We start from the raw sequence: 7,116 nt of genomic DNA, 5'->3' as shown, positions 1-7,116 counted from the left end.
TACTGCTGCGTTGGACAGGGTGGGAGCCAAACCTAGGTTTGATTAATAAGATTAATAAAGACTCCTTGCTTTTGCATCAGAAGAGGCTCCCTGGTGGTGGATTATTAGGGACCCCGAACTCTGGGCACAACAGGCCAAACTGTTTTTATAAATAATGAGGCATATTCAATATTAATTTGATCTCCTATAACATAATGTATATTATTTATTTTAAAAGGGAAGACATTTTGTTACCTTATAAATTCAAACAGTCATAAAAATAATGTCTATATTATTCTTGGTTCATTTTTTTAAAAAAATTCCATTGCATTCTTTGTAATGTAAGGGATATAGGAATATATTTCTTTATAACTTATAAATAAATATACATGTACTGGAGATAGGTGTTTGGAAATATCTTACTGATTTGCAGATCAGGCTTTGGAAAAACTGGAGTAGAGAAAATATTTTTCTTCAGCGATCTAGTCAATAAGTTTCTTTTCTTATTGAATTAGGCATATGTACTATTTTAATGATAATAATGAGAATATTCATTATCTGGGTATTATAAGCATTGTGTTAATGCTACCTATAATAGATGCTAAAGACCATTGTAATTATTCAATAATTATTGGGTACGCGTCTGCCTATATCGCCGCCATCTTCCTAACTCATTATTCCTTTTTTGAGTAAATGGTGTTTAGTCTCAGAAAAGGTTATTATAGTTAAGCAGATATTTATCAGGATCATAAAACTGAAAGCCATAACAACTAAATAAATACTTTAACTAAATTGTATTAACCATCTATGGGAAATCGGTGAAAGATTCACCAGTGAAAAATATGTCATTTGATTTTTTTATTTTACACTGAACAGACTTTGAACAATATACAGTATAATTACTTTTTAAATGGTTACAAATGATATACCACACATGCTTCCCTCAAATGGAATGTATAATCTACTTGGAAAGGTAAGAGATAAAACTGTACCCTACATATATTTTTACTTGAATGAAAGGAATATCACACACTGTGGGTACTGGGACAAGTTCTCACCACTACAAAGATATAAATAGCACTGGCAGCAAAGAAATGCTTTCTTGAAAGTTTATATCATAGTTAGCAGCATGGAACTTCAGCACCTCCTCTAGACAGCTTAACTAGTTTTCTACTGCTGTGTAACGAATTATCACAGATTTAGCAGCTTTGAACAACATCCATTTATTATCCAGTTTCTATAGGATCAAAGTCCCGGCACCAGCGAAGCAGCAATCTAGGTGTCAGCCAGGGCCGGAGTCTCAGGAATCTCCTTTCTCAAGCTGATGTGCTTGTTGGTAGAATTCATTCCTTGCACCTATAGACTTCATGGGGGCTTGTTCTTCAAGTTCACCCATCAGAAGAAGGGCTCTCTTATCTCTTCTCCTGTTTTTAAAGGGCCCACCTTGATTAGATCCTATCCAATAAAATCACTCTCCATTTTTGTTAACTCAGAGTCAATTGATCGGGAACCTAATCACTGGAATGCTATCCCATCATATTCACTAATCCCGTCCACACTCAAGAGGAGGGGATTAAGTAACACATGTACACCAGGAGGTGCAGCATTAGAGGCCATCTGCTTTTCACAGCAGGCACGCATTCTGTGGGCTTTCATTCCATATTATTCTTTCATCTATGCATTGAATTCAAGGCATTGTTTCTTGTGTATAGTCATCAATCCAGCTCAAAATAACCTTACTCTATATAAATTTCAATTAGTTGTTCAATAAAAAAAAACAAATCTTGATTCTTTTTGGCAGAGAGGCTTTAATGAAAATAACGTCATAAAACTCATAACTTTTGAATGGTCCATAGAAGACTTTTGCTCTTGGCTGTTTGGTATAAGGCTAAAGTCTAAAGGACAGTGAACCTCTGGGGTCATACAATTCCATGATACCCCTTCTAGTCAAACCTTTCCCCTCTCCCTCCAGCGGATGGTGACTGGTGCTATGCTTTCTGTCATAATTTTGCCTTTCATAGAATTCTATGTAAATGGATTCATACAGTAGATATCTGTGCCTTGGAAAATGCCGACTGTTTATAATTTAACCCAAGAATGACTACACCATGATATCATTACTAGAGGCCCGATGCAGGAAATTTGTGCAAGAGTAGGCCTGCCTTCCCCTGGCTGCCAGCACTAGCTTCCCTCTTGCACCCAGACCTTGGCTTCCCTCACAGAGGGAGGCCCCATCCACCCGCGGCAGCCAGTTGGTAGGTGGCCTGGGCCTCCCTCTGTGGGGCAATCATGGGACGATGGCCAAGCCCCTAACCAATCGCATCGCACCTGCCTTGACTGGGCTGGCCCCAGGGTGTCATAGTGTGGTCCTGGATGGTCATCCGGATATCCGTTCCGCTGTTTGGCGGTTCAGTTGATTTACATATTATACTTTTATTATATAGGATATGGTACTAATCACAATGCTTTGGATCAGATTTACTTTGGGGGCTATGTTTTCCTGGGCTAATTTTTCTCTGTTATAATGGGTTTTGTTATATACAGTACAAGGTGGACATTCTCTTTGTAGGAAGAGTAACTCATTGAATGGTTTTGGAGCTGAAAAGAAATATTCCACCTATGTGGAATCATGATACTTCCTGTGTTATTTTGATAAAAACCCTGGCCACAGAAACTCATGGAGATTATGGTCTAGTTATTTTAACAACTTCAACAAATGTTGCTTTATCAATTAATAAATAGCAATTTATTTCATGAATCAGAGAAAGAATGCAAGACATGAGCTGAGTTAGACAACCAAATTTTGCTCTCCTTACAAAAATACGATTATATACTTTCAAGACCTACTCAATTAGTCACAGTAATAATAACAAAATTATTTGAAACATTGTATTAATATAAATACTTGGATACTTTGCTGATTCAGGTTTAAGTGAGTCTTTGAAATGTTTTCCATGAACCTTTTCTTTAGTTTCATAATTTATTCATATTGGTTTAATTTTTTTTAAAATATATTTTTATTGATTTTTTACAGAGAGGAAGGGAGAGTGATAGAGAGTCAGAAACATCGATGAGAGAGAGACATCGATCAGCTGCCTCTTGCACACACCCCACTGGGGATGTGCCCACAACCAAGGTACATGCCCTTGACCGGAATTGAACCTGGGACTCTTCAGTCCACAGGCCAACGCTCTATCCACTGAGCCAAACCAGTTAGGGCCATATTGGTTTAATTTTTAAGCTGTGAGGTCTTTGCTCATGCAAAGAAATCTTTTCTTAATATGGATGCTTCAACACAAGCTTTTTTTCTTGAAGAGCACTGTCACATGTAAAACATTGCTTTTCCAGGAATGTCTCCAAAATGTGGAGACATTTGCTTCTATTTAAAAAATTTAAAGTAGATGCAAAATAAGCAAAAAATGTATTTGCAAGGCTAACTCTCCTCCTTATTCTGTAAAATAAATAAATAAATAAAATGAATAAATACTAGTCACATTTCTTAATGGAAGCAGCATCCCCTAGTGGGTAGGTTTGTAATAATGTTAACATTTTTTCATATAAATTTTTATTAAAATAAAATTCACAAAATATAATAATTTTAAAGTGTACAATTCAGTGGCATTTAGCTTACTCACAATGTTGCACAACTACAGCTCTCTCCCTAGTTTCAAAAATTTTTAATCACCCTACAAAAACACCCATAACCAGAGACTAACCACTCCCTATTCTGTCTACCTCAATTCCCTGGTAATCTCTAATTTGCTTTCTGTCCCTATGAATTTACTTATTCTAAATATATCACATACAAGGAATCACAAAAATATGTGAATTTTGTATCTGGCTTCTTTCATTTAACAAAATATTTTTATGACAATTTAAATTATAATATGTACCAGTGCATCATTTTTATTTTTGAATAATATTTCATTGTGTGTACAGGGGTGGGCAAAAGTAGCTTGCAGTTGTTTCTATGGAAAAAGACATACAGGTTATGATAATTACAATTGCTTTATTAACTCAACAGGATGTCACGATGCAACTGTGAACCTACTTTTCCCGAACCCCCTATACATCACAGTTTGCTTATTCATACAATGTTAGATATTTGGGCGTTGCCCCACTTTTGCTCTCATGAGTAATCCTGTTGTAAACATTCGTGTACAAGCTTCTGGTAATGTACGTTTCCCTTTCTCATGGGTAAATACCTAGCAGTGAAATTGCTGGGTCATATGGTAATTCTGTGTCTAACTTTTTGAGGAACCAACCCCCAAAAAAGACCAACCAGTACCCATTAGAATATGATTTTCAAAGATATTGGCATGATTTGCAAGAGAATGCTTGTTAATGTGGGGGAAAATGGCATTGGTTATAAACCTATTCATATTTCCTTTTAATAATGTCAATTCATCATAGGAAGTCATTCTATACTAAGCATTGGGTGATGCTCCCTCTTATCCCTTAAAGAGTATCTCTAATAATATGCCATAAGATGTATCAATTAAAGATGTGTATGATGCATTTATGTATATCAAGATGTTTGAGTTGTCCCCTATTGCATGCATTTTAAGTTCTAAGGAACTTTCTCTCATTTTCTTGAATCTTATCATGAAGAACATGAGGCTTTTGTTTGAAAAAACAAAAATTTAGCTAACGGTCACATAAATAATGGGAAAAAAAATTGCTCACATTCAAATTTGATATTTATAACTCCCTTAGTAATGCTGAGATTTTGCATAGTGAGACTCACAGTTCAAAGAATTGAACCAAGTGTACCGGTATTATGTAAGGGACATTCTTGCTCTCAGGAAAGAGAAACATTTCCTGTTGCTGGCCAGTGGGATGAAGGAAGGGAGAAATGAAGAGAAAAAAGGTTAGATATGGGTAGTATGATTCTTCCTTCCACCTCATAGTGGAAACTAATATTGGGAAGGTGGTGGTAGACCACACCCATTCAAATATAGAGTTAAGCAACTCCCAAGGAGAAGGCACATTCTGCATTTTTTGAGACATAGTCCAGAAAAGTTTCAACATGGTTAGAAATGCCCACCACACTTGGAAAAACCCTGCAGCAATGTAGTGCTGTCATATAGGCATGGGAAGAACGTGAGAGAGTGGCTACCATGTCATAAGGTCTGCTTCTCACATGGTCAGAATTTCTTTGGACTTCTAGCATGGAAGGGATAGAAAGCAGAGTAAGTCCCCAAAACACAGTGGATCAGAGACTTCTGAAGGTAATTGGAATAGAGAGAAATGGGAATTTGAATGGAGAGGATGCAGAGTCCCTATTCATGGAATTTCACCTGTGACCAGCAAGTAAATGTTGCCAGGTAGAGATCATGTGTCTCTCTAAGCCAAATTCTCATTTGATCCTACTGTTTGGCTTCTTATAGCTTTTCTCATTAATTAATGAGTTATGTGAAATCTTTGACATGTATTTATTTTTTATTCATATGAGAGTCATGATTTTAGGTGGTTTGGGGGAAATTATCATTTTATGGAAGACAAAGATGTCATCCTCAAAATACTAAAATAGAAAAAAAATACTACGTTAGAATTCTTTATCTAGTGAAAATATTCTTTAAAACAAAGTAAAAGAGAGACACTTTTGAGAAAAATTAAACTTGAGAGACTCAATAAGAGCAGATACACTGTAAAGAAAGTACTAAAGGGAGTTTTTTTTCCCCAGGCAGAAGGAAAGTAGGTAGGTAGATTTATAAACAGGTAAAAAAAAATTAAGAAGAAATCAAAAGCATAAATATTTTTGCAAGTGTGAGTGTTGACTATAATGATGTCTTCCAGAGTTTAAAATATTTATTAAATGAAAATATATGACAATAATAGCACAATGAGAGGGGAGAAATAAGAGTATTCTCATGTCCTAGCAATCTACAACAACTGGTAAAAGTACTCATTTATTTTAGAATTTAATAAGTCACAAAAGCATGTGGCAACTGCTGGGGCAACTACAAACTGTACAGTAACAAAATGTATAAAATGGGACAATACAAATAATGAATCCAAAGAAGTTATAAATTTAAATCCATATGTTGTATGTATGTGATTGTCAGACAGAGATGGTCAGATTGTATACAAAACAAAACTCATTTATATTCATTATTGAATTTGATGTTACAGAAATATTAAAAGTAAAACAATAAAAAAAGATATACCATATAACACTATCTAAGCAAAAGCCATTGTAGATATAATATCAGACAAGGTGAACTTCAGGCAGTTGTTGCTAGAAATTGAGGCAATTTCATAATGATAAAAGCAATAATCTATGAAAATGTAGCAATTTTAAATTTTAGGCAGCTAATACCCATCAAATAACCAAATAAAATAAAAACATATATAACAAAGGTTAACAGGAATAAAAGGAGAAATAAATTCTAATCATAATGAGTGCTTTATACACATCTTTCCAGGTAATTGATAGAAAACAATCAGACAAAATAATTCAGTAGAGGTGTATTTTGAATGACATCATTAATAAACTTGACCTATTAAATAAAACCTTGCATATAACCACTGAATAATGTACTTTATTTTCAACTACACATAACAATTATATTATGTTCGACAAATGCTGAGCTAAGAAGTTCACCCAAAACGAATGAAAAGCATGTAGAGTATGTTATCTTAATGAAAGGAAATCCAATTAGAAATAAAAACAAATATATCTTTAATCCTCCAGTATTTGGGAATTTAGCAGTAGTCTTATTAATTTCTAATAAGATAAAAAGAAGTCAGAATGGAAATTAGAATATATTTTAATTGAATGGTAACAAAATTTAAAGAAGTTTGTGGATAATATCAAAGCCATTTTTAGAGAGAAATTTATAGCCTAAGTACATTTACTTTTAAAAAAATAAAAGCTAAAAATCAAATTTAATAATTTAGAAAATAATTTTAAATTAAAACCAAAGAAATAGGAAGAACATGATAATTATAAAGGAAAAAAAAAGAAATATTAAAGGACATATGAAGAAATGATTTTTTAAAAACCAAAAAGTTGTTTTTTTGAAAGATTGAATAAGTACAAAAAAGAAGTCACAAAATATGAATAATATGAAAACAAAGAGGCCATTACTACAGATCCTATAGAGTTTTAAAATATAATATTAGTTATAGGCA

At 34.0% G+C, this 7,116-nt stretch overlaps 1 long non-coding RNA gene across 1 annotated transcript in view; it reads left to right on the top strand.

Moving 5' to 3' along the window:
- The first annotated feature begins 7,032 nt into the window (after nucleotides 1-7,032).
- Nucleotides 7,033-7,116, top strand: part of LOC107183522 — a 1,959-nt gene continuing 1,875 nt past the window's right edge. The window contains exon 1 of the long non-coding RNA XR_001514313.1: nucleotides 7,033-7,106. This is a non-coding gene — a long non-coding RNA (uncharacterized LOC107183522). The remainder of the gene's footprint in view (nucleotides 7,107-7,116) is intronic.

This window comes from Myotis davidii, unplaced genomic scaffold, assembly GCF_000327345.1.
Source record: "Myotis davidii unplaced genomic scaffold, ASM32734v1 scaffold59, whole genome shotgun sequence".
Classification (NCBI taxonomy): domain Eukaryota; kingdom Metazoa; phylum Chordata; class Mammalia; order Chiroptera; family Vespertilionidae; genus Myotis; species Myotis davidii.
This window is presented reverse-complemented; position numbering and strand designations above follow the sequence as displayed.